At 44.2% G+C, this 17851-nt stretch overlaps 1 protein-coding gene across 3 annotated transcripts in view; it reads left to right on the top strand.

The window, feature by feature from the left end:
- The window catches only part of XIRP2 (xin actin binding repeat containing 2), a 1616993-nt gene that overhangs the window by 1072133 nt on the left and 527009 nt on the right, over positions 1 to 17851 (top strand). The window contains exon 1 of one of the 3 annotated variants that reach the window (XM_069616275.1): positions 6771 to 6950. The exons of the other annotated variants lie outside the window; for them this stretch is intronic. The gene's annotated coding sequence lies outside the window, so the exon portion shown is untranslated. Of the gene's footprint in view, positions 1 to 6770; positions 6951 to 17851 lie in introns of those variants that run through there. 3 annotated transcript variants of the gene reach the window in all.

Below are 17851 nucleotides of genomic sequence, written 5' to 3'. Positions count from 1 at the left end.
ATTTGCAAATGGTTATTTGACTTTTCTTTTTGATTCATGGATAGTTATCCAGATGTACCTAATTCTGAGCACAGTGTTGCATGTGACTTTGAGCCGCTGCCTTATATGCAGCTTCACCAGAGCCGGGTCTCATAGCTATCAACATTTCACAAGCATATTAGAGCTGACCTAATGAGTAGACAGTGCTGGGATATTCCCAGAGGACCGGGTTGTTTTCAGGAACTTATTCCAATTCTCTGGGCACTTCTCTAGTACACCCCCCCCCGCTGTTCTGACCAATCTTAGGTGAACATACTGATGCTTTGGTATGCGAGTGCCTTGATGCCTGAACTTAGCAGGTCGATTTTCATTTGAGGAGAAATCCTTCCGGTGGAGTGGGGTTTCGGGCAAGGTCACAGCTAGCACTAGCTCAACGGCAGCATCAACAATTAGTACGGCCATTCAAATAGAATGCAGGCTGCGCTGCTACCAGGGATGGTTTGCTTAAAGAATGCATTGGAGCATCTGACGTGGGAGAACGGTCATTGACAGGGTGGGTGCGGAGTGTCTGTGAAGCCTTAAGGTGGCTTCCCTATGCACACCACCTGTGAGAGGGCCACTCGCTCGCTTCATACACCAAGCAGGCCTAGCTGCAATAACACGCGGGACATCAGGGCTGCTGCACATGTCTTCCTTTATTCCTGTACAACCAGTAACTAACTTCCCTCATAGCACCCGCCTCCCTAACACCAACGTCACTTCTGGTGAAACAACCATAACGGCGGCTGTCCCCTTCAACTATGTGGAGGGGCTGCATGAGTGCCGTGGACACACCACGATATCTCCCCCTTTTTTTAAGGCAGTGGATCACTCACTCTTCTTTACCCCATCTCCTCGATAAGTCTGTGGGGTTTCATGCGGCAGAAATGTGAGGCATCGGCAGGGGCAAAGGTTCATCTCCGCTGCCTCCATCTTCTTTGTACGATTCCCCTTCACCTAGGTAGTATTCATCTGACCATCCCTTGTCCAGCATGTCCACGAGACATTCCCATCCAGGCTGTGGCAGGATCACCATAATAACCAAAGGATGGGTGTCCCCTTCATCGTGGACCTGGGGAGCGAGTAGAGTGAAAAGAACCAAATAGCGTGGTCACACAGACAAATACTAGTATAAAGAGAATAAAATAGAAAGTACGACTTCTAAATGCATACAAAAGGGGATAGGCTTGTTCAGGTAGAATATTACATATACATATTTTATTAGTCAATTACACACAATGAGAAAAAATCACAATAACACATAATAGATCATAAAACTAATAGAAATCCATGTTAAAATCATTCAGCTTTTGTACTACCTAAAACTGTAGTGATTAATCTCTTTGCAAAGGGAATACAGTAATGGGGTAATATGAATTTAGAATTATACCCAATTATTTAGACCCTGCTGCAGTCAGGGTTAATAATAGTATTCCTCTTAGATTATACTGTTCAAAAAGATAGACCGTGTCCACAACAGTAAAGCACAATTCATCATCAAGTGCTAAATCAACAGTGAAGGGTAAACAAATTGAATTGCTAAAATGTCAAGTTATTCTGTAGAAAAATAAGTCATTTCAAAAAAGTCTTAAAGTGCAAAAAATCATAAAGTGCTATTGTCAATGGTGAAAAACATACAGCACAAAGTGCTTGCTATCTACTACTAGTACCTTGTGTAATGTTGTCATCCATCAGTATTTCAAGGTATCCAATTCCTATGTAGTTTCGACTCAGGGGCATCATGGCCTTGGGGTCCCCATAGATCATCAGCTGGGCTTGATGGTCCATTACAACCGTGAATGCCTTCCCGTACAGGAATAGGTGGAAGAATTTTCAGGCCCACACCACTGCTATGCTCTCTTTCTCTGCCTGTGAGTACGCCTACTCTGTGGCTGTGAGGCTCCTGCTGGCGTAGGCCATGAAGAACATGTTGGCCAGGTCTTTTGGCGTCAAGACGGCCCCCAATCCCACAGGGCTGGCGTCCACAATCACCTTGGTCTCTCTCTCTGTGTTGAAGTACGCCATGTCTTCTGCCCTGGTGATATTGTTGCAGATGGTCTCGAACACTTTTTGACATTCTTCAGACCATTTGAACGGCTGGTCTTTGCGGGTGAGCAGTCGAAACGGGTTGCTAACTTTGGCATAGTCTTTGAGGTACCTCGAGCAATAGCTCACCAAACCCAGGAAGGATCGTATCTCTGTCACGTTGAGCGTGAGAACTTCTGCCCTGTGCAACGGTACCTCATGTTCCTCCTTTGTCTTCCCGAATACCAGGACATCGTCCAAGTAGTTGAGGCAGTTAGGGACGTGTCGTATGAATTTGTGTATTTCCTCTTTGAATATCTCAGCTGCCGACGAAATGCTGAAGCTGAGTCTCTTGTATTTAAAAAGCTCCAAGTGAGTCACGAATGTCGTGATATGCGACTCGGGTGCGATCTCGATCTGATGATACCCCTTTGTGAGGTCAAGCTTGGAAAATACCTTTGTGCCATGGAGTAGGTGAATCATGTCCATGATCCTCGGGGCCTGGTGATGCTCCCTTTCGATTGCTTAGTTTGCCCTCTGTATGTCCACGCACAGGCGTATGGACCCGTCCGGGGAATTCTTGGGCACTGGGACTATGGGCGACACCCATGGCGTTGGACTAGTAACTGCTTAGATCACCTGTAGTTGGATGAGTTTGTCTAGTTCTTCCTCGACTTGCCTCTGTATGTTAACTGGTATGCCACCTTAGTGTTGAGCTACTGGGCGAACTTCTGTGTTAATGTACAGTTGGATTATCCTGTGTTCTTCAACTTCCCAAGTTCTTTGAACAGCTTTGGGAAGGCTGTTTCCACGCTTCCGGCCTGGCAAAGTACTTGTGGCCATCAGCTGATATAAGATGTGAACTAAGCCCATGTCGACAGCTGTTCTGAAGCTTAGTATGCAGCTGCTGTTGGCTCAGTCTTTAGTACGTGTAGCAGGATCTTTGCCACATGTGTCTTATGTGTGGAGAGGCCGTGATGGTACCCTTGCAGGGCAAAGGCGTGGTTTCCCCATATGGAAATGTCCACTGTCGCTTGCTTCGGCCTTGGGGGTCGGACAAGAGAGTTGTACGCCTCCTCGCTGATGATGTTGACGGTAGCCTCTGTGTCAATGAGGAGCTCCAGTTGTGTGTCATTTACTTGTAGTGTGAGCACAGGGCTGTGTTGGGTAGCAGTGTCGTTGTTGAGCAGCCATACATATCCCTTCTTCCGTTGATCCTCTCCTGACTATGGGGATTCACTGCTTGAGGGCGACCTCATCTCCATATAGCGGACGAATCGTCTTCTCTCACTGCGCCTGGGTCCCTCTGACGGCCATCTCTCCTCTCAGGTGTACGTGCTTCTCTGTTCTTGGTTCTCCCTCCTTTGACTCACTCACTCACTCTCTGACCGGTTGTCTGGTGGGCTTAGCCGCGTGCTCCTCAGTCGTTCCTGGAATCTTTGTCTGCTGGACATAAGGGCTGGTGCATTCTTGCAGATGGCTCTGAAGTGGTCCATTCCTCCGCAGGCAGCACACTACTGCCCCACGGCGGGACATTCACTCGTGTGTGGATGTTCATAGCTGCACCTGAAGCAGGTGGCCTCCTAGTGCTTCCCGCTCTGATTAGGGGTGGAGGACAGTTTGTTTATGACGTTGAGGTCGGTTGGTTTGTGCTGTATTGTGATTTTCCCCAGATTGTTCAGTTGTTCTCCACAGCCGCCTCCATCCGAGCTAGTGTGAGGATTTCCTCCAGGGACTTTTGTTTCTGCATTAGTTGTTTCCTGAAGGGCTGTGATGCGCAGCCAGCAATTACCTCAGACCGTAGAGCTTCTTCATTGGAGTAACAGTGAAATTCACAGTATTTTAGCTTGATGCGGAATCGCATGACAACATTGTCAAGGGATTTACCTTTTTCCTGTCTCGTGGTGTGAAAGATGTGTCTTTCATAGTCCGTTAGTGTGAGGGGCAAAATATTCGGATAACTTGATGTGCAGGTCTCTGTATGATGCTGTATCCAGATTGAGGTGCTCCCCCGTGAGGTCCCGGACCGCAGGACCCACTGGCATGTACAGTGTGTTTTTCAAATGGGGGTCATTCGTGAGCCCTATGGCCCCAACATAAAATTTGAAGTCTCTCAACCATAAGACCCAGCAGGGCCCTAGGTTGGTGGTGTCTCTTAGGTCAAACGGGTGGGGCAGGTGGAGCACTTGCAATGTGCCCCCTGCTGCTTGCGCTGTATTGGCAGCGCCTCCTGGTGCGCCGTCCGCCTTTGAGGATGTAGGCTCTTGATCTGACATGGTAGGTCGTGGGGAATGATTTTTTGATGTGTCTTGTGAGGTGGGTGTGGGGTGTGCCTTCCTTTAGTGGGTTGGTGGGCTTTCTGTGCCCAGGCCTTAGCTCGGGCCCTGTGTTGTGTGTCCTCCTTCTAGGGGTTACTGCCCTTCTCACTGTCTCTTTGGGTGCAATGTGTCTCGCCCCCCTGGCCTACACTGTGACCAGTGACCACAAAAGTGATGGGTGGAAGGTTTTGAATGAATCTGTACCTCTAGCAATGCTCTGGGCAACCTTCCACACCACCGTTTTTTAGCCTGTCTGCGCCATTGCAAAAGGGGTCCAGCCATATGCAAATCAGTGAGGTACTGCCACCAATGGTAGCAGCCGAGCCCGAACTGCTAGGCCAGGTCCCCTCTGCACAGAAACATAAGCAACCCCAGACATGTTTCGGCCTTGTTGGGCCTCCTCAGTGAGGTGCAGCTTGGTTCCCTATGGCGCAGCGAGCAAGGGACCCACGTCTGTGGCATACCCTCTCTCACATAGTGAGACAAACTGTGACAACAAAAGTGATGCGTGGAAAGTGTTGAACAAATCTGTACCATTGGCAATGCTCTGGGCAACCTTCCACACCACCGTTTTTTAGCCCGTCTGCGCCATTGCAAAAGGGGTCCAGCCATATGCAAATCAATCAGGTACTGCCACCAGTGGCAGCAGCCCAGACCGAACTGCTAGGCCAGGTCCCCTCTGCACAGAAACCAAGGGACCAAGCCTGATTTGCATATGGTCTTTCCCTTTCTGTAATGGCTTGGCAGGCAAAGAATGATGGTCTGGAGGGTTGCCCAGAGCAATGCCAGAGGTTCAGATTCATTCTAAACCTTCCAGCCATCACCTCTTTTGTTTTGCTACACTGTAACCAGGGCATGCCCTTGAGCCTCTGGTGTGTTACCAGGTCTAGGTGACCTCTTCTGCGCTTTCTTGCACTCTCTCCGGCACGGTGTCAGCTGTTGATGTACTAAGCCCTTTCCCCTGGCTATTGCCACTACCAGGGCCTCGTTGCTGCGGTGTGCCTCGCCCTCCACGTGGCCCGGCGCTCGACACCGGCAAGTTACTTGCTCTGCCTTGTCGCCACTGTGAAGCCTTCAGGCGGCTTACCTACGTGCACCAGCAGTGAGAGGGCCACTCACTCGCTTCATACACCAAGCTGGCCTAGCTGCAATAAAATGCGGGACATCAGAGCTGCTGCACACATCTTCCTTTATTCCTGTACATCCAGTAACTAACCTCCCTCATAACACCTGCCTCCCTAACCCCAACGTAATTTCCAGTGGAACGACCATAACGGCGGCCGTCCTCTTCAATGATGTGGAGGGGCTGCATGAGTGCTGTGGTGGGCACACCATGACAATGTCTGCAGCACAAAAAGGAAGTGATTTTACTTTGCGCTCATAGTGACATTCACTGCCAACTGCAAGATGACTTCTGCAGGGAATTGGCTGCGCGCCCATGCATGAACCTATAATCTGTATGAATGGGTGGACATGGGGACTTTGCGCCTCAGACCCCGGTCTTCCAATTTCAAATCATTCTGCAGGCCTAAATTGGAACGTAACCAAACGTTCCACGTCTTTGCTGACGGTCAAAAGCAACTGCGCGCTCCAGCGTGACGCAGGCCCTAAAACAGAAAGTTCCCGCCGTGCTTAAAGAGATACCCATACAATATAAAATACCCTACCTATATTTAAAAAAAATAGTATACAAACTGATCCAAAGAAGGAAAACACGGATGCGGAATTCCAACGAAGGTATTCTTATGAAACGAAATGCCTAAAAACCATTTACTACAATCTAATAAAAATACAGTTGAAAAACTGCTTGCCTGCTGAAAGTAGCTTAGAAGGAGGATCTAAGGAAAGGACGGGTCAGTGACAAAAAGATAAGTTTTAAACTATCCATAGTTCTGGTGAAAGATTACAGATTGCCCAGGAGTTTCTGGGAAATGAAGTTTTTGAAAATGCCTGAAACACTTTCCTGCGGCTGAAAGTTTTAAAATGAGGACGAAAGCCTTCTACCCGCATATGTATCTTTAACAGAATAAGCATTTCCGTGAACTATAGGGGGAGTCTGCATGTGGTGTCCTTTTCAAGCAATTTAGCTACAGGAGCACGGTTGCAAGTTTGCTCACTTTACGTAAATATTGTGCTCACTCCAAGCGTTATTTCTGAATGTGTTTCCCCGCTGATCTCGTTTTCTGGCGAATAATAAATATGTAGTGGCTTTGCAGATTTCATTAAGAAGCCTTGCTAAGCGACGTGCGAATGGGCTGGCAGAGCCGGGACCTGCTCGCGCACATTGCAGAGGGTTATTTCTACGAGTCCTCCCGGGAGCCGCGATCATGCAGGCCCCAGACCCTAAAAATAGTTGCCAAGTTCCACCTTTTACATGCGTGCTAAAATAAAGTCAGCTGTCGGGGGAGTCGCGTCAGTTGAGAGAAGGGCGTTAGAGTGGAGCTGGTCTCCACCAGACTGCCATCATTTCGGGAACTGGACATGCTGCAGCCCAAATAGGACAACAAAATACCCTGCTCTGGAGGACTTACACCAACTATTGAGCCCTGAATTTGCGCATTCCCTGGTTGGTTATTCTTTCTATACAAGGTACGTGGGGGTGGCGTTGCTTATGAGTGAACTTCAGCTGTGCAACGTTGTGGTATTTGTGTGTTGCTTTTAGAAAGGGGCCTCAACAGACTTCTTGAGATGGCAAATAGCAATTGTCAGAATGTTACTGAGTATTCGTGCTATTCTGTTTTCAAGCACAGCTGAATTCAGACATATGCTGCCAATGACAGCAAGGCACACGCGTTCAGTGACTCCTGTTTACAGATAGGCTGCTCTTTCGACACCGCCCAATTTTCATTTTTGGACTCGAGGTAAACATGCGTTTTTTGGGCTGGTACAATCGCATTGCTGCAAGCAAATGGCAGGCCCCGGGTGCAGCGCCAGGCTGTCCTTCCTGGGCCTGGATTTAATGCATTCAGTCTGCGGAAGGCCGGGGACGGGAACACCTCGGAGCAGGTGCGCAATTTCATGCTCTCTGCGATGTTCAGATTACTGCCGTTTTCATGGGCCCTCTGCGGCGGCCCGTCCAGCTGTTTCCGCAGGCGCGGTGCAAAATAGGTGGTATCCTCCATTTTTCAGCAGACGTCAACTTTTAACACCATGTGAACGTCGCTGCAATTTAACCCTGTAAGCTCTATGAACTGCGCCACGCTCGCAAGACGACATAACTGTTTCTGGGTGTTACTGATCTGTGCCTTGACGTTTCCCATTCTGAATATTTTCAGACATTTTGATAACGCAATACCACCTATCTTTACTCGCGGCCTGTTGTGCCCTCAGCGCAGCGCATTTAATTTACTTGGAGGCCGTCAATTTTCAGAGGATGTGGATGGCTGGCCTTAAAGAGATTTAAGGTGTGCAGCTGGAGCTCTTGAGAAATAATAACAAGGCTGGGAAATAAAGCTGGGTCTTATGAGTGGCAGAGTTTGTGAACCAGAATCGATTCTCTGGGGGTGCGCGGGCACTCAGCTTGCCTTTTATTGGCCTTTTTGTTTGATCATTGATGGATCATCTGTGCCACGGATTCCCTGGGGCCCTTGGCGCGTGCAGGCGCTGGCGCCAGTGCCCCTCGCCCCGTGAGTACTGCATTTACAGCTGGAAACCGCCCCGCGCCTGATTATTCTTCAAATGTCTGTTTCCCAGTTCATTTCAAACTGTGATGTAACGGCTCCTCGGCCAGCTTGCTTGTTTAATTATATTGAACAAGTTAATCTTCGCGCGCGTGATTAGTGCCTGAACAATGCCGTGCTTCATCAGCCCTGCTGGTTTCCGTTTTATGGATTTCTGGGAACATGGTGCGTTCTCAAAGATTCATATAGATTTGCATTTCGTAGCCTGCAGATGAACGCGCGCAAAGTGGGCGATAGCGGTCACGCCAGTCACTGCATCCTAAACGGCTGATAAGCACGTATTCTGCCGCAGTTAACAGTAGAACCGTGCACGCCAAGGACTCGCATCAAGGGGGTCCAGCTGGGGCATTTTAGCTGCTTATTTAGAAATTGGTAAACTATAGATGTGTATGGATGCAATCAGTCAAAGCTTCACCCCATCGATTTCTAACTAGATTTTCATGTCTCCCAGTGTGATCGTGGCAAGATTTAAATGTCGGCCATGTGCACGCCCCTGATGTCAAACTAGAGTAGTGTTAATGATGCCTCGGTGGGCCATGGACTCCCTCAGGTGACGGTGTGGGGTGGGTGGAGGGGTTACATCATTCAGCTCTTTTAGGGGGGATGATATCTAGGCAAAATGACAGCATCCGTTCCCATGACCCGCAGTTCTAATTCGAGAAGAAAAGCATGGTAGGTGGGCTCATGGTGCCGCTGCGGGGTGCAATTATATTCCTAGTAAGTGAACGTTCAAAAATACAAGATGAGTCATTGAAGGCTGGGAAGGCCTTGGCATGGGAGGACTGACTGCACGATTTCAGGGCCATCTTTGGATTTGGAAAGACCCAATGGGCACTGGCTGAGATTCTACAAGGCTGAACTAAAGCCGATGTATAGTGCACCCAGATCGCTCAATATTGGGAAAGGCCCAAGCCGAGAGGCCTTTTTTAGTCCCCGTTCCTGCTGACCCACCAAAGCATCTGGTAATAAAAAACCCAACCCACATAGGCGGGATAAATTAAAATCATCCGCTCTGTGGTTGACGTAACAAGCTCATTTGAACCCAACGATGTGGTGTGCCTGTGAAAACATGAGTGGAATTCATCAAATGTTTCAGTTCTAAAATGAATTGATGTTCACTTAAGACACTCAACCGGACCAAATGCACTCATAGAAACAATTTGACTAATTAGAAATACAACCGATAAAGAAGAATATAAAATAGTCGGGAAAGAGCTTCACGGTTAGAATACTTGGTTAAGATAATATGAAATCTTAAAGTAAGGGCACGCCCCCAAATATATCCTCCTAACTGGAATCAAGTAAAATATTCATGGTGGGATTGCACACAGACAATATAAGTGAACCCAGGCCATGCACAGTGCTTCCCTTGGCTGCAAGTCAACAATTTAAGATAAAGGAGTCTAGTGACACCAAGGCTTTCCTCTGGGTGCCGGCAAGGGGTAGCGTTCCGTGGGGCACCGTGTCAAAACTATATGCAGACTCTTACATGGATGGTTTTATATGACCTCCTATAAAACCTTCTACCTTATTGGTTACCCGTCGGTTATTAGTGACATGATCCAAAAAAGCAAAAGTGAGCAGCCATGAAAAAATCCTGCTCTGGCCAAGGTGACTCGGACACGATATATGGGGACCGACCATGAGAAAAAAAGTATCCAAAATGAAACACTAAGTGAAGGTACTCAAGAATAATATACTGACTGTCCAAATCAGCTATTTTCACCTTGATGCTCAAATGTCGGGAAATGCCGTGGACGGTGGCGGTGGCTAATGGCCATGGCTAGTGGCTCCTAAAGAAAGCAATTGGAGCAACCTGTACAGTGGCCACGGCCAAAGGCCGTAGAAGAAGGTCATGGCTGGTGGGCCCTAAAGAAAAGGTGTTGGTGTCATATGTACAGTGGGCATGGCAGAAACAAGAGGACACTGGCTGTGGTCAAAGGCCATGGCTAGTAGTCCCTTTTAAGAAACCTAGTGACGCAAGATGTGCCGTGGCCACGGCTGAATGCCATGGCTAGTGGGCCCCAGAGAAACCTATTGGTGGAACAGGTACAGAGGCCAGGACTGAAGTATATGGCTAGCGGGCCCTGAGGGAACTGTAGCATAACACAAAACCCTTGGAATTAAGTGAAAAACCTTTACTTAGGAGAAAGTTAAAGTAATCCAAATCAATCCATGATGTCATCATTGAGGTCATATGCTGCACAACAGGGGTGGAGATAGTTAAGGTGGACTTGCTCATACTGAATTTCGAGGGTTTTGTTGCGTTAAATCTGCTCACCTTAACTGTCTCTTAACCAAGGCTTTTTCTCCACTGACTATATATAGTCACACACGTTGGGATAAACCACACTCCAAACACCACAAAGGTAAGAAGGCAAACAAGGTGATGCAGTGAATATAATTTATTAAAAGCCCAAACCTCAAAGAGGCAAATTAACCGTGTGAGCAAGCACCAAACGGTGTGAAATACGCTGCATTTTTTAAATTTGCCTACTTGAGGTTTGGGCTTTATATATATATATATATATTTACAAAAATGCCTTGCCCCCTAAATAGCATTAGGAAATGCCTTAACTTTACAGGCTATTGATTTATTTGTATTGAATGAAAATAATGCTTATATGCTGGCCCACATGTGATTTGGCATTTATAACGAAAAAAAATTCTTTGGCTTTGTTGAGAACTACAGTATCATACACATTTTATGGATCCACCTACAGGTTAAGGAAAAAGGGATCCAGCTTTGGAATACCTAATGGGGTGGCAGGAAATGTACCCCAGCATCAATTTTTCAAAATGCATTTGTTGGAAAATAGGCAATGTCTATATAATATAGGCAAAATAAATAATATTGTGAAAAAAGGAACAGAAAAAGCACTAGAGTTTGTTGGGTGGTGTATCCAAACTAGTCTGCTAGAAATGGTTCTTAGAGTATACATGTTCACAGAGCTACCTTTATTGAAGTTCAGGCTCTTGTCTGGTACCTCTGAAGGCTCTCCAGGATTGTGAAATGACTGATTTGAACGTCGAAGGATCCAAAAGAAATTACCTATTAATGTGAAATAGTGTGGGCGTGTGTACTCATTACCCATGTTCTGTTGTTTTTAGTTAAGATGTTTTTGACTTATCTGCACTTTCTCTTCTCCACAAAACTGACTGGTTATCATAGAAAACACTAGTATGTATCCAAGCGTATCAATTTTATTTGATGCTTTTATGTTATTTTGGGTATTTGAGTGCAAACCTAGTTTCTGGAAGCAACAGATTTCTGTACATTATTAGGGGTCACAGTCTTACATTCAATGGGGGCATGGGGGATCATTCTTACAACATATCAGTAATTGCCAGCATTCCATTTATGCTGGTGGGTAATGGTTATCATTTACAGTCAGTCGGGGGAAATATCACTGTGCTGAAAGGAAGAATGGGGGGGGTGGAATAAGGGCATGCGCTATAGAGGGTGGATATCCCATCAGTAGGGATACTTAGATGGGTATTTTACAGAGTGTGAAAAAGGTGGTCTTTGAAGAGGAGGGTTTTGGTTGTTTTCTGAATTGCTTGTGTATGGGGCAAGACTCAAATTGACATGTATGAGCTTCGATAGTGTTTGAAGGATTACACTGACAATGGTAATTTCCTGGTTCTTTATTTGCATTTGTGCTACTCTAGACTGACCTGGTCTTGACTTTAGGTAATGCGCTGATCACTAGAGATGGCAACCTTGTCTGCCAGCTAGGAAAGAGCATGCATAGTGACAGCTTCATATGTAATGCAGCTGGCTATTGATTAGAGGCATGCTTGTAGGGGTAGCTAGCACACTTTGACGAGTGCCGCCATTATGTGGTTGTATTTGTGGAGCCTCTGATGTGGGCAGCAGGATGCAGGTTGTTTGCTGGAGGTGCTAGTTTGGTGACGGTAAGGCCCGTGAGCAGGGAATTTCCTCTGTAGAGATATGCTAGGACACCAACCTGTTGGATTTAGGTTGGTTTTTGGTAGGAATGCATGATTTTCATCAGCATGGATAGCTGGTGAAATACTGTTGGAGTCTTCTTTGGTATTTTTATTTTTGAAGGAGCAGCAGCTGCTTATATGTAATCCCCCAAGACTTGGCACATGATTACAGCTGGAGGGGGACACCCTTGAGGTTTATGGTAGATAGCAAGGTTTGTATTTTTGAGGGTTGTTGGGAGGGGAAAGAAGTCTATCTTGGCTGGGTTACATTTGAATTAGGCATCCAGGTATGGATCATTGCAAGGGAGGCTTTGGGTTAGTGGACATCTTCGATGGATGATATTGTTGTGTTGAGTTGAATAGCATCTTTCATTTGGTGTATGTGGTTTATGTAGTTAGCATGGGATACTCGCAGGACCTCTATACAAAGGTTAGAAACCATGGACGAGAACATGGATCCTGTGAGACTCCAAAGACAATGATAGATATTGTGATTTGTGTATATCTATCTGGACAAACTGATGGTGTACTTCAAGGTGGGAGGCTAATCAGAGGAGGACATCCTCTCAGATTCCCATGTTACTGTGCAATGGGTAGATGAGGGTTGGCTGGTCTACTGTGTCAAAGGCTGTCATGAGGTTAAGGATTATAAGGAGACAGGGATATCTCTAAAGTAAGCTGCCCAGTGCATAATCTTTCACTTGGCTTATGGCTGTTTCCAACCTTTCTCTGGGTCTAAAGTCTGAATAATAAGTGTGTGAGGTTGCTGGTGTCGATGTGCGATGAGGTCTGGAATCTACAGCACATCCAAGGGGATATTGCTACGGAAAGGAATGTCTGATGGGACAGCAGTTGCTGAGGTCGTCATGGTCCGGCAATTGATTTTTTAACAGGCATAAAATGTGTAATGATTTTAGGGTGGCAGTGCCCTAACTGAGAAATGTATTGATGATTGGCAGGAAGGGTTGCTGGCCTTCCGTGGCGAGTGCCTTGAGGGTGGCAAGATGTTGCTTTGATGGATGTTGGGGTCTTTGTTATATCTTCCATGTAGAGTATTTTGTTATTTTATTTAGAGGATTGAGCAGGGCATTGCATGATTTATTATTAACTTCAGTGTTTAGGAGAGTCAAGGAGGAGGTTGGTGCACTTTGACTGCCATAGTGTTGGAGTGTGATCATTTACCTTTGGAAAGTCTACGCTTGAAACATTTTAAATAAAAGATAAAAGCTTGACCAGGCAGGATCATGATGCCATAGTCACTGTAGAGTTACTATATCCGTTAAGAGGCATAACTAACATTTCCCTGTATATGTGTTCTACATGTGGTACTTTGGAAAATAATGTATCATATTTTTACGAACAGATGTATTCTTGTAGAAATCATTAACTTCTACTTTGAATGTAAGAAGTATTACTAGTTTAAAAACAAAGAAAACAAATGATGAATCTTTTGGAGGATAACTTTTTTTAGAAGAACATATGAATAAAGACTTAAAGGATCCCCACAACCACAATCCATTAGAATATTTACGCATTTACATTTTAAACCACTGCTGATCAGTTGTGTTCCAAAGAAGGTAAAGATAGCAATAATTCTAAATGGCAATTGGGAATTACTCAAACTAACCATTTTAAGAAAAAAAGCAGTGACATTAGACCTTTAAATATTCCTGTTGAAGAATAATCCATTTTGTGATAACATATGAAGGCGCAAAACTGTGCCTGTTCATAGACCTCCTTGGAAGTCACACTCCTCAAATAGAACATGCTAAAGAACATGATTTGCAATGTGGAGTTTGTTGACATACCCAACTCTAGCAGAAAGGTGGTAAAGTGTACATTGTACACCAACCTGGCCTATGAAAACAATGAACAATAGCGTCAAATGTGCATCCACCACCATAACCACAACCCAGTCTAACAACTTCCCTCCTACTGCTCTTCTCCTTCTGTGCTCACAGTCTTGGTGTTGTCTTTGATCTGAACCATATTTGTTTTGTACCCACAGCTGTGAGTGCCAGCGTTTTGTTAACATCAGTCCTCTCTTAATTTTGAGTCCATTAAGATTCTGAATCCCAAACTTGTATTTTCTTATGTTGATGTCTGTACCTGGTTGTGTAATTGGCCTTCATGCCTACTTCTTTTCCTTCTTCCCCCTCAGTGCTGCTCTGTTGCTGCTCCCAGTGGCTTCATTTCCCTGTGGGATCTGAGTGTCATTGGGCCTCATTATGAGTTTGTAGCTAGCCGTGCCTAAGGGCACGGCTACCGCCAAACTAGCTACCGGCTCATTTTGTTTTATTCATCAGTTATGTTAAAAGATTGATCTGTTTTGAGCTTTTTACGAATGTGCATTAAACATACAAATAAATACATAAGAGGTTGTAAAATGGCCATGAAATAATTTATTCTAAAGACAAGCCTTTAAAGGGCATATATATGGTAGCAAAAGTGTTCCTGGCAGTGTCATCTGACATAATAACTTTTTAATGGTTGAATCTTTTCATTGTTTCTCTTAAATAGTTGACACTGCTACTATCTATCTATCTACATATATATATATATATATATATATATATATAATTTATCCGTCATAGAATTATGTCGTGAGGCTGCTAAATACACTAGGCACTTTATAAACTGTAAATTGAATTTTCATGTTATCAAATGCACATAGCACTTTAACAACATCTGTTGTATTTTGCAAATTTTGCACAGCTCGTGAATACTGGTAAAGGTATTTGAACGGGTTAAACTAAGTACACTTGAATCGAAGAATTTAAAAGAATGTGTGCACTACGCACTTCATTTTAGATACTGCATGAAATTATTTATTTATTTTTACTAGAACTTACCTCACATAAAGCGGTTTTTGATAACTGTAATCGTTCGCCCTGGGTCAGCCAAGCATATCCGAAAAAGCATGTTTTGTTTTTCTTTGCTATTAAGCTTAATGAGTTCTAACACGATTTAACCCATTCCAAGATGGCGAACTTGTATAAGAGACAAAAATGAAAGTGTGCACGACTCTCTACACAGAAGTCATAGAGTTGATGACTGTATAAATAGTCCTTCTATTGTGTCTGTTGCCCTAAACGTGAACAAGCGGTCTGTTACCGCGAAACGCGTCATTTTTCGTGTTTGTTTCTCTTGTCCTGGACATTTGATGAATTCAAGTATTGATTTTTGGCTGACATTACCTGGTTTCCTGCCTCAGTGTATTGCTGTGACTATTGCAAGCAAGACTGTTTCCCGGAGTGCCTTCCGCCTTTCCTGGACCTAGGTTCAGGGTTTTCGACATATATATCTGACCAATCTGTTTGACGAGCAATAACTTTCTGTTCAATAAGCGTTTTTATATACAGTTGCAAGGAACAGCCATGGGTACGAGCTAATTTAACTATGGGCTGGTGGGAGAAATTCACAGTCTGGGCTCCCACTAACAGTCACTATACAGATAAAATTGTACTCTGGTTACGTAGATGACTTGTTTGTAATTTGGGAAGGAGAGACCACTGAATGGCTGGAGTTTAAGTTACTTAATGTGAATGAACTAAACTTACAGTTCACCGAGTGCCACAGCAAGACTTCTATCATTTATCTAAATATTCTTGTAACTGTGGCACAAGGTGAAATTGTTACTGAACTTCATCGCAAACCCACAAGCTCCAATATACCATTACATGCCAAAAGCAACCACCCCACAGCCCTTAAGTGGAGCATACCCTATGGCGAATTCATTCGCATAAGACGCAATTGTTCCCAACTAGAGACTTTTGACAAAGAATGTAGATACATGCCTTCAGAATTCCAACAAAGAGTTTACCCAAAGAAAGTGTTGGAAAGGGCATACAAAAAACCATGAGAAAAGGATCGCCCTACTCTATTGATGTCTAAAGCTCTTACCCAGTTAGACCCAGATGACACAGATACCCAGCTCATCTTGACATATAGTAAAGTTTCAAACAATATACGCCACATCATGCGAAAACATTGGCACATGCTGTGAATAGTCAAATGATAACTGCTTGCTTATTAGTTTTGCGTACTGTGAAACATGTAATAAGTAGATAATAAAACCCACTTAATACATAATTATTACAGACAAAACACAAATAGACAACAACACATACAAATATGAGTATATACAGGGACAGTGAAGTAAACAAAAAAGCAGAATTAGTAGCAGAAAGAGTTCATAACCTAACTGATTGTCTTTATGCAGAGAAACTATTGCTCTGTTTCAAAGCTGCTACTTACCATATGTATGTGTATCACATGATGTGACTGCACCCAAAGGAAAGGAAAGGAGAGTGAGTATAATGCATACAAATATGAGCATATACAGGGAAGGTAGAGTAATAAAAATAAAACTATGAGAAAGTGCTGATAACCCTAATGATTATCTTCATGCACAGAAAGGATTGCTCTCTTTCAAGCCTGTGTCTTCCGCTATGTATATGTTTCATATGATTTGACTTGACCCTAAGTCTACAAATATAGTACCTTTTCAATTTTTACTTCCTGACTGTTACTGAAGAAAACTATGTGGCTTAGATATGTTAGTAAATGGAAAAAAAGGGAGAGCCATCCATGTGATGTCATCAGTGATGTCATCAATGACATTTGTGATGTCATCTTTGATGTCCTGGGTGTTAGTGTTAGCAGTGCACGGTGGCGCGAGTTATGGTTGCTTATCTTAGCATAACTGCCGAATTTCAGGGGGTTTGCGGTTTTACTTTGAACCATAACGTCCCTTTAACAAAGTTTTTTCACTAATATATATATATTCCGAAATGCCTGTCTTGGGTTGATTAAGCTATGTATAAAGTAGCCCTGTCCTCTAAGACAAAGAGCATTTCCGGGAGGAAAGGTTTTAATTTTGGCTAATTTGCCTGCCCATAATGCCTTGCAGTTGTGGCTCAGAACTGGAGTGATGTACTTGGAGATTATTGCATATCGGAGATTGGCAGTGGACCTCACCCATATAGGCTCACAGAGACTACCATTGGATGGTGATGGGAAACCATTTGCGCCTTTAGGCGTCTGTGGAATGTAAAATTGGGATCACTGTATAATGAAAAAAGTAGTTGGTAAACCTGTGGCATGTTGAACTTTAAAATGACTGGCCCATTGGTGGTTAATATTATTTGTTAAACTACTGCTATGGATTAGCATAATGGAAGACGTGTGGTCTGTTTATGTTTATATCTACAATTTGGCTCCCGAAAAAGGGGAAGTGGTCCCCAAAACGTGTTGAGCATCTAGAAAACCGCTGAACATTAAAGAGAACAATGTAACAGAACATCAGTGGATATTTTTGTATCAACATGTTTCATTAAAAATAATCTTATGTTAATTGAAATCATTTAGCTGGCTTTCCAGCTTGAAGGTGTGCAGGGGACGGACGTGTCCATAGATTGGGCACTTTCCATGTATATATTAGCACCTTCGTGTCAGGGCTGTGATTTCTCGCCTGGACCTACGTGTTTATTATACATTCCAAAAATGTTCTCTACATCTTTTGAACCTTGGCGGGCATTGTTGAATATTTCTCTTGATTATCTGAAACGAATTATCTTCATGTTGAGAATAAGAAACATCTGCTTGTTGTCATCACATGCTTCCTCCCCCCATCGAGATAGCTACTTTTTAACTATTATTATTATACTATTGTATTGAAGGATGCCAGAAACTTATAAAAGGCGCAAGATTGGGAAATAGTAGGGATCTTGACAATGATGGTGATGATTGCCTCCCTCCATTCTTTCACCTAGTTGGTTTTTATCATATTCCTAAACCATGTATGCTGTTTTAAAAAAAAACTAATAACAGATGTCTTGACCTTCCATTCACGTC

The sequence above is a fragment of the Ambystoma mexicanum genome, chromosome 9, assembly GCF_040938575.1.
Source record: "Ambystoma mexicanum isolate Mex_15411 chromosome 9, UKY_AmexF1_1, whole genome shotgun sequence".
In the NCBI taxonomy this organism is placed as follows: Eukaryota; Metazoa; Chordata; class Amphibia; order Caudata; family Ambystomatidae; genus Ambystoma; species Ambystoma mexicanum.
This window is presented reverse-complemented; position numbering and strand designations above follow the sequence as displayed.